Below are 17,321 nucleotides of genomic sequence, written 5' to 3'. Positions count from 1 at the left end.
TAAGCTAGAAAAAAGAAAATGTTTTATTGAGAAAATCATAAGGAAGATAAAATACATTTAGTTTTATACACGTATATATTGAAAAAAATCCACATGTAAGTAGACTCACAGAGGTCAAATCCATGTTGTTCAAAGGTCAACTGTATATACAACATTTTTTTGATATATTCATCTGTCAAAGAAAGTCTGGGTTGCTTCCACCTCTAGGCTATTGTGAATAGTGCTGCTATGCACATGGTAACGCAAATAGTTTTTGGAAGTCTGTGTTCAATTCTTTTGGTTATATATCTAGAATTGAGAATACTTGATCATATGGTAGATCTATTTTTCATTTTTTGAAGAAACTTCATACTGTTTGTCATAGTAGATGTACCAACTTACATTGCCACTGGGTTCCCTTTTCTCTATGTCCTTGCCAACACTTGATATCTCTTGTTCGATAATAACCATTCTAATGGGTGTGAGGTAATATCTCATTGTGTTTTGATTTGGATTTCCCTGATGATTAGTGACATTGAGCATCTTTTCCTGTACCTATTGGCCATTTGTATGTCTGGAAAAATGTCTATTCAAGTTCTTTGCCCATTAAAAAATTTTTTTCCTATTGAGTTGTATGAGTTTCTTATATATTTGGATATTAACCTGTTAATAGATAGGTGGTTTTCAATTTTTCCTCCCATTCCATAGGTTGTCTTTGCACTTGTTGATTATTTCCTTTGCTTCCCAGAAGCTTTTTAGTTGATGTAGTCCCATGTGTTTATACTTTGGTGTGTTTTTGGTGTCATCTCCAAACAATCAATTCTAAGACTAATGTCAAGGAGGTTTTTTCTTATTTTTCTTCTTGGAGTTTTATGTCTTATTTTTTAAGTCTTTACTCCATTTTGAGTTACTTTTTGTGAGTGGTATAAAATAGGGAGCATTTGATTCTTTTGCATATTAGTGTCTCAAGAGAATATCCTTTCCCTGTTGAGTATTCTTGGCTCCCTTATCAAATATTAATTGGTCATATATGTGTGGTTTTTTTCTGGGCTCTCAGTTCTGTTCTATTGGCCCATCTGTCTGTTTTTATGCCAGTACCACTGTGCCACTATTTTGATTACTACATCTTTGTAATAGAGTTTGAAATCAGGAAATATAATGCCTTTAGCTTCGTTCTGCTTTCTCAGGATTGCCTTGCCTGTTTGGGGGCTTTTGTGATTCCATGTGAATTTTAGGATTGTTTTTTATGTTTCTGTACAAAATGCTATTGCAATTTTTATATGAGTTGCATTAAATCAATAGATGACTTTGCATAGTATAGATGTTTTAACAGTATTAATTCTTCCAATCTATGAGCACAAGATATTATTCTTATTTGTATCTGCTTCAGTTTCATTCATCAATGTCTTATAGTATTCTCTGTATAGATCTTTCACATCTTTGGTTAAATTTATTCCCAAGTATTTTATTTTTGTTGATGCTAGTGTAAATGGAATTGTTTTATTTCTTTTACTGATAGCTTGTTGTAATTGTACAGAAATGCAAATAATTTTTACATGTTGATTTTGTATCCAGCAATTTCATTTATTGGTTTAAAATTCTTTAGGGTTTCTATTTATGAGATTATATCATCTACAAATAAGAAATTTTACATTTTACTTTCTTGTCTGAATGATTTTCATTTTTATTTTCTTTTTGCCTAATTGGTCTGGATAGGATTTCTGGTATTATGTTGCTTTGGAGTGGTGAGAGCAGGCCCCCTTGTCTTGTTCCCAATCTTACCAAGAAAGCTTTCAAGCTTTCACCATTGAGTATGATGTTAACTATGGGCTTGTCATAAATGTTCTTCATTATGTGGTGGTGTATATTCCTTCTATACCCAATTTCTTGAGCATTTTTATAATGAAGATGTTGAATTTTTTCACATGGCTTTTCTGCATCTATTGAAATGATCATGTGCTTCCTTTCTTACATTCTATTAAAGTGATATATCATACGTATTGAACCATACTTACATTTCAGGGATAAATTTCACTTGACCATAGTGTATGATACTTTTAATATACTGTTGAATTTGGTTTGCCAATATTTTGTTGAGAATTTTTGCATTTACGTTCATCGGGAATATTGGCCTGTAGTTTAATTTTCCTGTAATGTTCCTATCTGGATTTAGTATCAAGGTAATGGTGTTCTTATAAAATGAGATTGGGTGTCTTCCATCTTGGTCAGTTTTTGTAAGAATTTGAGAATATTGGTGTTAATTTTTCTTTAGGTGCTTGATAAAATTCACCAGTGAAGCCATCTTATTCCGGGTTTTTATTTTTGGGGAGGATTTGGTTTACTGATTTAATCTCCTAACTCACTATTTGTCTGCTCCTATTTTTTTCTTTCTTTATTATTCAGTCTTGTTAATTTGTTTATTTCTAGGAATTTATCCATTTCTTTTAAGTTGTCTGATTTGTAGGTATATAATTTTTCATGGTAGTCTCTTATGATCCTATGTATTTCTGTAGTGTCAGTTTTAATGGCTTTTCTTTTATTAGTGATTTTATAGATTTAAGGACTTCATTCTTTGTTTTTCATTAGTCTAAGTAATGGTTTGTCAGTTTTTAAAATCTTTTCTATAGTTGTTAGTTTCTTTGACTTTTTCCCATTCATTTATTTAATTTTTTTGGTCTTTATTCTGCTCCAATCTTTGCTGATTCTTTCCTTTGCTGCCCAGCTTTTTAGTTTGATGTAGTCAAACGTTTTTCTTTGTTAGAGCTAGGATTAGTTTTTCTTTTTCTAGTTACTCGAAGTATAAAGTTAGGTGTTTATTGATATCCTTTTTTCTTTTCTTTTTGAGATTTTATTTATTTATTTGACACAGCTCGAGAGAGAGGGGGAATAAGCAGAGGGAGCAACAGGCAGGGGGAGTTCACCACTGAACAAGGAGCCCGATACAAGACTTGATCCTAGAACCCTGGGATCATGACTTGAACCAAAGGTAGACACTTAACTGACTGAGTCACTCGGCACCCCATCCTTCTCTTTTTCTTAATACAGGTATTTATCACTATAAACATGGTTTTGTTACCATGTTTTGTTATGTTGCGTTTCCATTTTTGTTTGTTTCAAGATATTTTTTATTTGTCTTTTGAGACTTTTTAAAAAAATTTTTAATTTATTTTCAGCGTAACAGTATTCATTGTTTTTGCACCACACCCAGTGCTCCATGCAATTCGTGCCTCTCCAATACCCACCACCTGGTTCCCCCAACCTCCCACCACCCGCCCCTTCCAAACCCTCAGATTGTTTTTCAGAGTCCATAGTCTCTCATGGTTCACCTCCCCTTCCAATTTCCCTCAACTCCCTTTTCCTCTCTAACTCCCCTTGTCCTCCATGCTATTTGTTATGTTCCACAAATAAGTGAAACCTTATGATAATTGACTCTCTCTGCTTGACTTATTTCACTCAGCATAATCTCTTCCAGTCCAGTCCATATTGCTACAAAAGTTGGGTATTCATCCTTTCTGATGGAGGCATAATACTCCATAGTGTATATGGACCACATCTTCCTTATCCATTCATCTGTTGAAGGGCATCTTGGTTGTTTCCACAGTTTGGCGACTGTGGCCATTGCTGCTATAAACATTGGGGTACAGATGGCCCTTCTTTTCACTACATCTGTATCTTTGGGGTAAATACCCAGGAGTGCAATTGCAGGGTCATAGGGAAGCTCTATTTTTAATTTCTTGAGGAATCTCCACACTGTTCTCCAAAGAGGCTGCACCAACTTGCATTCCCACCAACACATCCCCTCCAACACATGTTGTTTCCTGTCTTGCTAATTTTGGCCATTCTAACTGGTGTAAGGTGGTATCTCAATGTGGTTTTAATTTGAATCTCCCTGATGGCTAGTGATGATGAACATTTTTTGAGACCTTTTTTGAACATCTCATTGGTTACTCAGGAATGTGTTGTTAATTTCCATGTTCATGAAAATTCACAAATTTTTTCAGTTATCCTCCTGTTGTTAATTTCTATTTTTATATCATTGTGGTTGGAAAGACAGTTGGTATGATTTCAGTCTTCTAAATATGCTGAGGCTTGTTTTGTGACCCAACATATGATTTTATGACTGTTGCTATAATTATTTTTAGTACTTTAGTCTTTTAACCTTTGTATAATGTGTTTAATATATCACCATATTATGGCATTATGAGTATTATGTATTTGACTCCTTGGTTACCTTTATCAATATATTTTCGTCTGCTTTCATGTTACCAATTAGTGTCCTTTCATTTCAGCTTGACCGAGTCCTTAAAGCATTTCTTATAAGGCAGGTTGAATGGTGATGAACACTTTTGGCTTTTGTTTATTTAGGAAAGTATTTGTCTCTCTTTCATTTCTGAAAGACAGTTTTGCTGAGTTTGTCAGCTTTTTTCTTTAAACACTTTATATCAATTTTAACACTTTATATCATTCTAATCTCTTTTGGCATGTAAGATTTCTGCTGAGAAATCTGCTGATAGCCTTATTGGGGGGGGTCCCCTTATATGTGAGGAATTTTTTTTCTTGCTGCTTTTAAGTTTCTTTGTTCTCAATTTTAAACAGTTTTATTATAATGTATCTTGGAAAGGGTCATTTTATTTTATTTTATTTTTGACATGAAATAATCATTTTCAATTAACATTTTGGGGTGATCTGCTAGTTTTATGAACTTGGATGTCCAAATCTCTCTCCAGATTTAGGAAGTTCTCAGCTATGCCTCCCCCCCCAGCCATTATTTCTTAAAAAAGCATTCTGCCCCTTTCTTCCTCCCTTTTTTTTCTGGGGTTCTAATAACGTATAGGTTGTTTCCCTTAGGAAATTTCTGCAAGGGTAGATCTGGATTCTGGGTCCTCAAGTGCCACGGACCACTGTGGTAGGATTATTGTCTGGGTCTCTGGGGCTCAGTCCATCACTAGAATGTGACGAAAGCATCATCATTGGAGTCAGCTTGGAGGTTGTGGCCAAATGGGCCAATTTGGTGTTGGGTGATCCTGAGCCTGAGTCTTGGAAATAAACCTGTAACCTAGGGCCTCAGGGATTGGCCTCTAGGCTTGGGCCATGGGGCTAGCCTGATGCTAAGGAAGGTTGGGAGCCTAGGTCCATGGGAGCTAGTCTGGAGTTTATGTCTGTTAGGTCTGACTTGGTGCTGGGGTTAGCTGGGGGACTTGGGGATGTTCAAACTGGTCTGGTGCTGGGTGGGTCAAAATCCTGGATCTACAGTAGTTGGTTTGGTGCTGGTTGGAAGTCTAGATTCACAGGTGCCTGCCTGGATCCTGAGCTCATGGTCACTGGTTGGGAACTGATGGTGTCACCAAAGTCCCCTGTAGCTCCAAGCACTGGGATGTCAGGAGGCTGGGTTTTAAGAAGCCCACAAGCATGCTGGTTCTGGAGAAACCACCTTGGGGTGTTAGAGCTGGCAGGCCCTGGGATGAGCCAAGGACCTGTGTTTGTGGGAGGCTACAGGGGGCCATATAGGGCCATGGAGTTGGTCTGGTGCTTGGGTGGACTGGTTCTGTGGTCTGTGGAGAAGTCGGGTAGTCACTTCTCATTCCTTTTCCCACAGAGAGAGTGTCTGTCTCCATATTGAACTACCCCAGTTTGGGGGAGGGCCAATGGGGAAAATGGAATCTACCTTTCTTATTTCTGTGCTGTACTCAGATGCTATTCCCTTACCTGGAATTCTTGGCTCTTGTGAAAGTAATTTCGTGTATAGATAGCTTTCAAAGTGATGTTTAGGGTAGTAGGCAAGTGCTGGAAATTCTTAAGCTGCCATTTTGCTGATATTACTCCCTGTTATAAAACTTCCTCCTATTTCCTTCTAGGAGTTGTATAGTTTTGGGTCTTATGGTTAGATTTTTAATCCATTTTGAGTTAATTTTGTAAGGGGTATAAGATAAGGGTCCAACTTTGGTCTTTTGTATGTGGAGGCTTGCCCCAAACCATTTGTTAAAGAGGCTATTTCTCCATTGTGTGGTCTTGGCATCCTTGTTGAAGATCATTTACCATATACATGAAGGCATATTTCTGGGCTCTCTTCTATTCCACTGGTCTATTTGTCTTTATGCTGCTCTCACACTCTTCTGATTAATGTAGCTTGGCAGTCAGTATCTTTTTTTTTTTTTCCCCAATTTATTTATTTTCAGAAAAACAGTATTCATTATTTTTTCACCACACCCAGTGCTCCATGCAAGCTGTGCCCTCTATAATACCCACCACCTGGTACCCCAACCTCCCACCCCCCCGCCACTTCAAACCCCTCAGACTGTTTTTCAGAGTCCATAGTCTCTCATGGTTCACTTCCCCTTCCAATTTACCCAAATTCCCTACTCCTCTCTAACACCCCTTGTCCTCCATGCTATTGGTTATGCTCCACAAATGAGTGAAACCATATGATAATTGACTCTCTCTGCTTGACTGATTTCACTCAGCATAATCTCTTCCAGTCCCGTCCATGTTGCTACAAAAGTTGGATATTCGTCCTTTCTGATGGAGGCATAATACTCCATAGTGTATATGGACCACATCTTCCTTATCCACTCATCCGTTGAAGGGCATCTTGGTTCTTTCCATAGTTTGGCGACTGTGGCCATTGCTGCTATAAACATTGGGGTACAGATGGCCCTTCTTTTCACGACATCTGTATCTTTGGGGTAAATACCCAGGAGTGCAATTGCAGGGTCGTAGGGAAGCTCTATTTTTAATTTCTTGAGGAATCGCCACACTGTTCTCCAAAGAGGCTGCACCAACTTGCATTCCCACCAACAGTGTAAGAGGGTTCCCCTTTCTCCACATCCTCTCCAACACATGTTGTTTCCTGTTTTGTTAATTTTGGCCATTCTAACTGGTGTAAGGTGATATCTCAATGTGGTTTTAATTTGAATCTCCCTGAGGGCTAATGATGATGAGCATTTTTTCATGTGTCTGATAGCCATTTGTATTTCTTGATTGGAGAAGTGTCTGTTCATATCTTCTGCCCATTTTTTGATGTGTTTGTCTGTTTCGTGTGGGTTGAGTTTGAGGAGTTCATTATAGATCCTGGATATCAACCTTTTGTCTGTACTGTCATTTGCAAATATCTTCTCCCATTCCGTGGGTTGCCTCTTTGTTTTTTTGACTGTTTCCTTTGCTGTGCAGAAGCTTTTGATTTTGATGAAGTCCCAGAAGTTTATTTTCGCTTTTGTTTCCTTTGCCTTTGGAGACGTATCTTGAAAGAAGTTGCTGTGGCTGATATCAAAGAGATTACTGCCTATGTTCTCCTCTAAGATTCTGATAGATTCCTGTCTCACGTTGAGGTCTTTTATCCATTTTGAGTTGATCTTTGTGTACGGTGTAAGAGAATGGTCGAGTTTCATTCTTCTACATATAGCTGTCCAGTTTTCCCAGCACCATTTATTGAAGAGACTGTCTTTTTTCCACTGTATATTTTTTCCTGTTTTGTCGAAGATTAATTGACCATAGAGTTTAGGGTCCATATCAGGGCTCTCTACTCTGTTCCACTGGTCTATGTGTCTGTTTTTATGCCAGTACCATGCTGTCTTGGTGATCACAGCTTTGTAATAAAGCTTGAAATCAGGTAAGGTGATGCCGCCAGCTTTATTTTTGTTTTTCAACATTTCCTTAGCGATTCGGGGTCTCTTCTGATTCCATACAAATTTTAGGATTATTTGCTCCAGCTCTTTGAAGAATGCCGGTGGAATTTTGATCGGAATGGCATTAAAAGTATAGATTGCTCTAGGCAGTATAGACATTTTAACAATGTTTATTCTTCCGATCCAAGAGCATGGAATGGTCTTCCATCTTTTTGTGTCTTCTTCAATTTCTTTCATGAGTGTTCTATAGTTCCTCAAGTATAGATCCTTTACCTCTTTAGTTAGGTTTATTCCCAGGTATCTTATGGTTCTTGGTGCTATAGTAAATGGAATCGATTCTCTAATTTCCCTTTCTGTATTTTCATTGTTAGTGTATAAGAAAGCCACTGATTTCTGCACATTGACTTTGTATCCTGCCACACTGCTGAATTGCTGTATGAGTTCTAGTAGTTTGGGGGTGGAGTCTTTTGGGTTTTCCATATAAAGAATCATGTCATCTGTGAAGAGAGAGAGTTTGACTTCTTCATTACCAATTTGGATACCTTTTATTTCTCTCTGTTGTCTGATTGCTGTTGCTAGGACTTCTAATACTATGTTGAACAAGAGTGGTGAAAGTGGGCATCCTTGTCTTGTTCCTGATCTCAACGGGAAGGCTGCAAGCTTTTTCCCATTGAGGATGATATTTGCTGTGGGTCTTTCATAGATAGATTTGATGAGGTTCAGGAATGTTCCCTCTATCCCTATACTTTGAAGCGTTTTAATCAGGAACGGATGTTGGATTTTGTCAAATGCTTTTTCTGCATCAATTGAGAGGACCATGTGGTTCTTCTCTCTTCTCATATTAATTAGTCAGTATCTTTTGAAACAAGGCAGTATGACTCCTCCAACTTTGTTCTTCTTTTTCAGAATTATTTTGGCTATTTGGGATCCCTTGAGATTTCATGTGAATGTTAGGATGAATTTTTATATTTCTGCAAAAAATGGCATTGGGATTTTGATTAGAATTGCACTGCACTTGTAGATTGCTTTAGGTAATATGGACATCTTGAAGATGTTAAGCTTCCTACTCCATGAACACAGGATATCTTTCAGTGTGTGTTATATCTAATTTCTTTTAGCAGTGTTATGTTGTTTTCAGTGTATATATCTTTTACCTACTTTATTAGTCTTATTTCTAGGTATTTTATTTTTTGATACTATTGTAAATGTATTGTTAATTTTCTTTTCGAATTGTTCATTGTTAATGTATAGAAATGTAACTTATTTTTGTATGTTAATTTCATATCCTGTAACTTTGGTGAATTTATTAGTTCTAACAGGGTTTTTCTTTCTTTCTTTCTTTTTTTTTTTGTCTGGAATCTTAGGTTTTTTTTACATATAAGATCAAGTCATCTGTGAACAGAGATAATTTTACTTTTTCCTTTTTAATTTGGATGCTATGGTGGAAATTTTTTAAAGGGGAGATACATTTGCAAGCTGTCAACAGTTCTTGGTACAGAACAATGCGGCACTGACATTTTCAGGACACTCTCAGGACTGTAATGCTTCTACCTTTGGCCAGCAACAGTGTATTTAATTGGTTAGCGTTTTTTTCTTTGTTTGTTTTGTTTTGCTTTTGTTTTTTGTTTTGTTTTGGTTTGGTTTGGTTTGTTATCATTCTATCTGAGGTCTCTGGAGAAATCGCAGATTGATATGTAACTACTTACTGTAGTCACTGTGTATCGATCAGAATTAAGTTGACCCTTTTGCTGCTGCTTTCATCGCAGTCCTGTTCTGAAAAAGATTAGTCTGAAACAGTGTAATGCTGAGCTCTTTTCTGACAGTATCCTTGTGATCAGCTGCAAACACATGAACACATACTATACTCATGCAAACTTACATACACACCTAAACCCACATTAACACCGATACCTAAACATATACTGACATACACATTCCTATTCTTATTATGTCTTCATGTCTCTCTTTGTGCCTTATCTGTTATCACCAGATTTATCATCCATATCCATTTAGTTTTTTCCTCTTTTCAGTTTTTTCTTCCTTTCTTTATTTCTCCCTCCTTCTCTTTCTTTTTTTCTTTCTCTTTCTTTCCTTTCCTTTCTTCAAATATATACTCATTCTGTCACCTCCCATACATTTTCCTACAGAATGGCAATGCAAGTGAGGTTTAAGTTTAATTTAGACATGTGAAAAACATTGAAGTAAGATTCTGTAAGGTGAAATAGTACTTCACTTGATATTGGTGAATGAATGGTGTCATCTTTTTATTTGGTAAATTTATGTACACAAGCATTCAAGGAAAAGTTATTGTGCATGATTTTTTCAAACTTAGTCACTATGAAAGATGTGAGAGATTTTGTGGCTCTTGTGACAGTCACAAGAAGTAGATTGCATTAATCATGCTGTATAAAAAGACAATAAGAAGCAAAGGTTGAAACATTAAACTTTTAGAGATGAGTCATAATTATAATGGTGCTATTTGTCTTCAAACTTCTTCATAAAATGAAATAACATTCTTGCCATAGTTAAAATTATATTAATACTTTTCAAAGATGTTACAATTAAGGTAAAGAGGTTAAAAGGAGTCACTTCAGACCAAGAGTGGAAGCCAGCTTTTTGAGAATCAGAATTCCTTTATGTTAATAGGGAAAAAAAAAAAGTTTTGAAGTAGAAGTTTGTAGCTCTATTTCCACTTCAGCTTCTGCCTCCAAAGAGCTTTATCAAGTTTGGCAACTTTCATAGCCCCTAGTGACTTACTTTCTTGTTCCCAGTTTCCTTGCTCTCAAATGAGGGGTTAGACCAATTGAACTCTAAGTTAACTTTCAGACTTTAAATAGTTTGATTCAATTCTATAATTCTTTCTTTCTTCTGAAAATTATGCTGAGTCTTCTTAACTGGCACATTTAATTAATGAAGTCTTTCAGTACTCATTAAGCATACCATTTAACTTTTAAGATAGGAAAACATCTTAAAGATATGAATCTGTAATTTAGTCTCAAGTGCTGAAAGGATGATCCATCAAATATGTGGGTCATTCATATGAAGGGAGGGAAGGATAATTAAATGCCAGAGTGTGTTGGTTTGGCAATTTCTGATCATGAAAAACACAAGTAATGGGATTTTTATGAGAACACATGTGATAGGTAGCAGATTTAGTATTAGGGGCCAGATAATGTGTCCTTTTAAATTTATTCTTACCTGGTATAATTAAAACCCGTGTTGAAATCTTTAGATATGGAGAAGCAACCCAGTTCTTGACCTGACTATCTGATTTTATTGATTTCATTTGTTTGTGGCTTTTGCTCTGAGAGACTGGGCACATTAGAGCTTGGCATAAAATCTGCCACTATTGGAATTGATGATTTTATTAAAAATCAAATTAAATAAAATCAACTTATAATAGCTGGCTGTATCAAGGCTTTATGCAGATACAGGTCTTAGATATTATTATCGAAAATATCCTGACCTAATTTCTCATATGATTCAATTTGTATTTCTGTGTAACTCAAGCGCTGCCAACTTGAAGGTACATACACATTTTATGGTGCTAGGGACTGGGTTTCCTTAGCTGCTAATGCTCTTCTCTTCTAGTGAAAAAGGCTTTATAATTTTGCAACTTCTGATGTCTTGTTAATTTTTTAAAGTCTGTTTTCTCCCTCAGGCCTTTAAGAAAGATTTCCCTTCTTTGTCTTTGAAGTACTTTACTTTTTGAATTCAAGAGAACAATTTTAAATATATGTTTTCTCACAGATAATAGGCAATTGGCAGGAGAGCATGAAACACTGTGGTTTGCCCTAAATTACATTAAAGAAGGGACAGTTAGTGATAGGGGCCAATCCCCAACAAATATACAAATTCCATTCTATTCATGTTCATTTAATAGGTGGTATGTTTCCAGTGTTAGAATCTTTAGAGTGAATTAAGATATTGGTGAAGGCACTTAGTTCAACTAAAACTCATTGCATCACTTTTTAACAATATTGCTGAAAGTAACTGAATATTCTGTTTCTCTAATTTGCCTGAGCAATATATTATAGTCATTAGCAAGCAGAATTAGATTTGGACCTACCCATTATTGAACAAAAATTAGAACTGGAAACCATCTCAGTCTAGGCAGATGATTTTACTTATCTTCCTAATCCATATAAAAAATAATGGTTAATAGGAGATGTTAATAGATGTTCTCATTTGAAATTAAACTTTATAAATCAAATCAGTATTTCCCTTCAATAGAAAAAATCATTAAGATTGATTTAACTGAGTGTTTTAAAATCTTCTTTTTAACTCCTGTCCCCACTGACAGAACTTGGAGTCACTTTCATATGATTCCTTTCCTTGGTTCCAATTTTAGGTGCCTGATAGATTTGTTTGGTTTGGCATTATGTGTAACTTTTATCCACTCTTCTTAAAAATCAAATCAAAACGTTTCATTTGTAAAAATGTTTCCCAAGTTGCTAGTGTAAGTTAAAAAATGTTATCCAATTAAGAGAAGAGAAATTGAGGGCCAGAAGGGCACATATATAGAAAAATTGGGGGGACAGAGGTAACATTATTGAGATAATTAATTTGGTTTATTTGAATACATTTTAAACTTGAAATTATGAGTGATTATATGTATATAATTACCCTGATATTGTGCCAATAAGGAGTCTTTCTCCACTATATCTTGTCTCCAATGGTATGTTTTTTCTGAGTATTAGTTTTCCTTATGTATATTTGCATCTCCACAAACTGATTTTTTTTCAGCAAGCATTTATTAAGTGCCCACTGAGTGCCAACATTATGCTAACATTGAAAGGAGGAGATGTGTTTGGGGTCAAATAAGATCCAGTCCTTTTTGTACAATAGTAAAATCTTCCAAATAGATTCTATAACCTTGGCTGGTGTTACATAAGCTTGCAGGGAATTTTTTAATGAGTCTGATGAAGTTTTGGAATATAGGTGGGGTTCGGAGCCGATGACCAAGAAAGAATTCTTGAGATGTCTTTGGTGCAAAATGGGGATTTTATTAAAGCACGGGGACAGGACCTGTGGGCAGAAAGAACTGCCCTGGGTTTGTGGTTGATTATATACTTGGTTTGAGATGTGCTTGATTATATACTTGGGAGTTGGGGAAGTGAAGACAAAAGGGGTGTCCAGAAGGACTGTCATATACTAAAGAAGACTCCCAGGATACTGGAGACCTGGTTATTTTCAAGCCAAGGCTGTTCTTCCTGCTAGTGAGGCATAAATCAGAAGACAGTTGGGAGTTTCCTGGAGGAATGTTACATTCCTCCTATCACACATCCTTGTCAGTGGGCTTCAGGTTTAGAAGAAATTCAATTTTATTTACATTTCCTTCTGACTCTGCTTTCCTCAGTTTTATGGAGGGGACGGTGATGTTAGGGCTTAAGGAAACTGAATTATGGGTCTCTGGAAGTTAAGCTATTGATAAGAAAGCTTTTTCCATGTAAATCACTAAGACATTTGTAAGGGAGGGAGACTCCTGTCCTGCAGGACTGTGATCGCTAACAGTTAACTATTTGTTTTTCCTTGAGAGCAGTCAGGAATGCCTGAGTAATGTTAGCTGCTAATCCCCACATTTCACATGGTGGGGATCTGTGTAGGGTTCCAGGTTCTGCTTTGTCCTCAGCTAGCCTTCTGCTTACTCATCAAGTTGAGTCCATTCACTGTGTTCATGATCGACTGGACCTACAGTGTTTAAGATATGTAATTTAAAAGGAGTAAACTTATATGTAGATTGGTAACAGTTCCAGTCATAAATAATTTTTTTAAAAATATTTATTTATTTATTTGACAGACAGAGATCACAAGTAGGCTGAGAAGCAGGCAGAGAGAGGAAGGGAAGCAGTCTCCCTGCTGAGCAGAGAGCCCGATGCAGGGCTTGATCCTAGGACCCTGGGGTCATGACCTGAGCCGAAAGCAGAGGCTTTAACCCACTGAGTGACCCAGGAGACTCTATAAATAATCTTCAACACTTTTAACTACTTAGAAATCTGAGATAGTATTTAGTATAGGAACTTCATCATATGAGAATATTTATTAAATGGAGCAAAATTAATTAAATTCTACCCTCTAATAAAAATTGACACTCACTGATAGGAACAGTTTAGTATATGTGCTGCCGAAGGGGGCATTGATAGGAACAGTTTAAGCTGACTTTTATCTGTTAGCTTTATGGATTTTATCTTTACTGGGCCTCCTTTCATCCACCTCAGAGGATCTTTGAAGGAGTTTTCCTCAAGATGTTATGCTGGACAAATCTAATCTACTCATAGAAGAGAAAGTCTACTCTATCAAGTTTAGCAATTTTATTTTCAAGAATAATTTTTTATATGACTTAATAGCATTAAAGAAATAAGTACTTAAACATTCCTTTTGATTTAGCGAATTGCTGATAGTTCTATTCATACTATTCCTAATCTACCAAGTCTCTGTAGGAATTTATACAATTCAGTATCCTAAACTGGAATGGTTAATTTTATCTATTATTGGTTAAGAAGGAAGACATTTCAGGGCTACAAACTGTAATGAATGCATTAGAGTTACTGAATAACATTAATTGTGATATATGTTGACCACAGAACATTCTGGGTTAAACAAAACTGGAACCACATGATCTGTTTCTGTTTCATATTGCTAATCAGAAATGGTGCTCTTTCAAAGCCATTACTATTTTCACTTGAATCTAAAATGTATTACAGTTTCATGGTTTCCTGTTAATGGCTTACTCTGCTAAGTAAAACTAAAACCTTCTTATTTTTTATTGCAAATATTGGTGAAATAGTTCTATCCCTTAAATTATGGTTTCTTTGTAGCTCTTCAAAGGAAAGTCAATTAGGAGTTTGTAGAAATAAAAATGAGAGGGTGACTGATTATGGAGCCTGAGAAGTAAGATGATGTAGTGCCATTTCATATTCATATTTGACAAGTAAATGTAGTATGTTACAAACATAAAGTTTAGTATTTTACACAAAATTTAGGTAAAGCAGCTGTTGTCCATTTTTGCATTTACTTTTATTTTTCATGGAAAGCTGTATTAATGTTGGTAAATATTATGAAGAGATTATCTTAATATATAAAGTTTTCTGCTTCTGCTGGGTAGTCTTTTCAATAATCTTTTAGCCTCATTCTAGGAAGATGTTCATGGCAGATTGCTACACAGTAAAACGGACCAGAGGGTATCAAGTACATTGACCATTAAATATTGTGTCAGGGATAATAAACTATTTGGATACATGTAAGGGTACTATGCAAGGAGCTTCTAAACAAGTCACAGGAAATGAAAAAAAATGAAAATTAATCACTTGTTAGAGATAACAGTGAAATGAGCCAGAGAGAGGAGAAATGCTTTGTAAACAGGTAGTGAGCAAGTACTGTAGATACTTAGAGAAAAATCAGTGGGCTAGGTTAGATAATTTGTCTTTCATGCCAAAGCCATAGTTCTGGTTACTATGCAGGTCAATAACCTTTCCTTTATCCTTGTATCATACATCATACTGTTAATTCCAGCCATTGTACAAATAGTCATAATTACCATGTTTTAGAAGCTCACCATGTTTTAAGTTCTGTACTAATTACTTTACATGTATTATTTTATTTAATCTTCATGGCTATTTTATGAAGCAGGAATTAATACCTCCCCTTATAGAAGAGGAAACAGATTTATTTATTATTTATTATACAACTAGAAAAAACACAAGGTGTGATATGAATCCTTATGCGTAAGGTCTGACTGCAAAGCACATACATTTAAACCTTATGTTTTTCTGTATTTGGTCACATTATATATTCTGTTACCTAAGAAGTGATGAATAAATAAGTATATTCGGCATAACTCACATGTCAATTTTGTGTTACAGATTGAAAATGGATTGCCAGAATAATTTTTTTTTAATCCCTGAAACATATATTAGGTAGATTAAAGAAAAACTTAAGGAATTTTAAGGGAGGGATTGTAGAATAAGTCTTGGAGATAGATCAGGGCAGTAGTTGGCATTTTTAGCCAGTCCCTCTATGAATAAATATCTAGTATTTTGAACTATCTTACTGTATATATGTAGTAGGTTATAGAGGACAGTCTGGATTAAAACAGCTTGAGTTAAAGTCTAGTTTTTCCACTAGTGATATAACCTTGGTAACATGTCTTAACCACCTCAATTTTTCTGCTTAGAAATGGGTACACAAAGCAAATTTCTTTTTGTGAGGATTGAAAGTGATGACACACATAAAATGCTTAGCACAGATCTGGCACATAGAAGAGTTATGTACATTTTAGCTATTACTATCATTTTGCCTATCTTATTAAATCTTGATATTTGAGGTTTTGCATTTTGTAGTCCTCAAAAGCAATGTAATTTGGTAACAAATTTCATTTACTCTATAAGAGAATAGAAATTTCTTTCTTATTAGAATTGAATAGTCTTTGAATCCTATTTGAGTTTTATTTCAATCTGGTTTAAATTTCTCCTGAAACAATACTGGCTTTTATGAAGAGTCTGTTTTTAAGATGCTGTAGTTTTTTTCTAAGTGTTTTATTCTATTACTCTGTTTCATTGCATTCATAGGTCATCATATGTATTTATCTTTTAGTATGCAGAATGCACATTTTCTTGGATACTAGGGACTGGATTTTTAAGATATATATGTGAATTATAAAATAAAAATATGAGGAAAAGATTTTACTTAGAAAATCTTTCTTTTTTAAAACTCTATTTCATCTAACTAGATAGTAGTATTCATACTAGATAGTATTCATAACTAGCTAGTATATAATTTTAGGAATGATTTTCTTTGATGAATCACTTTTTTGGATAAATATTGGATATTCTTATATTCTCTTGAAAATTCTATTATCTTAGTTGCCATTTCTCCAAAACAATCTAAATGTATATCACCATCTTATCATTAGATATTTTTGTTGTCTATGTTGACTGAAGTCATGCCATTTTCACACATTTATTTGTTTATTTATTTTTAAAGATTTATTTATTTACTTGAGAGCGAAAGCCTGTGAGAGCTTAAATGCGTAGATGGAGAAAGAAACTCTAGCAGACTCCTCACTGAGCTCGGAGTGCATTGCTGGGCTCAATCTCACCACCTGAGATCACGGCCTGAGCTGAAACCAAGAGTAAGATGCTAAACAGACTGTACTAACAGGGATTCCCCTATTTCCACACCGTTAAGTCACTAATAATTTGGGCTATAATATATAAGAGAGTCATGCAACTGAGCATATGTGTTCATGAAGGTATGCAGTGAATATATTTTGTTTAAATTTTATACAGTGGATTAGGATCTTTGGGGCTGTGTGTCTTACAGATGTGTAGGTCTATGATTGATCAAATTAAGTCATAAAAAGCAGATAGTACATATTTTAACACTCCGAGTATGGAATTGTTGGAGCTGCTGGCATTTACATTTTAAATAGATACCACTGTTCTAAACATTCCTTATAGACCTTCTAAAAACTTTGTTCAATTCATGTTATTTGCTTAAACAATGATAAGCGGGATGCCTGGGTGGCTCAGTGGGTTAAGCCACTGCCTTTGGTTCAGGTTGTGATCCCAGGGTCCTGGGATTGAGTCCCGCATCAGGCTCCTTGCTTGACAGGGAGCCTGCTTCTCTCTGCCTCTGTGTGCTCTCTTTCTCTCTCTGACAAATAAATAAATAAGTAAATTTAAAAAAATGATAAGCAATAAAAAGATAATTGATAATTTT

The sequence above is a fragment of the Neovison vison genome, chromosome 2 (genome assembly GCF_020171115.1).
Source record: "Neovison vison isolate M4711 chromosome 2, ASM_NN_V1, whole genome shotgun sequence".
Classification (NCBI taxonomy): domain Eukaryota; kingdom Metazoa; phylum Chordata; class Mammalia; order Carnivora; family Mustelidae; genus Neogale; species Neogale vison.
Note: the sequence above shows the minus strand (reverse complement) of the source record.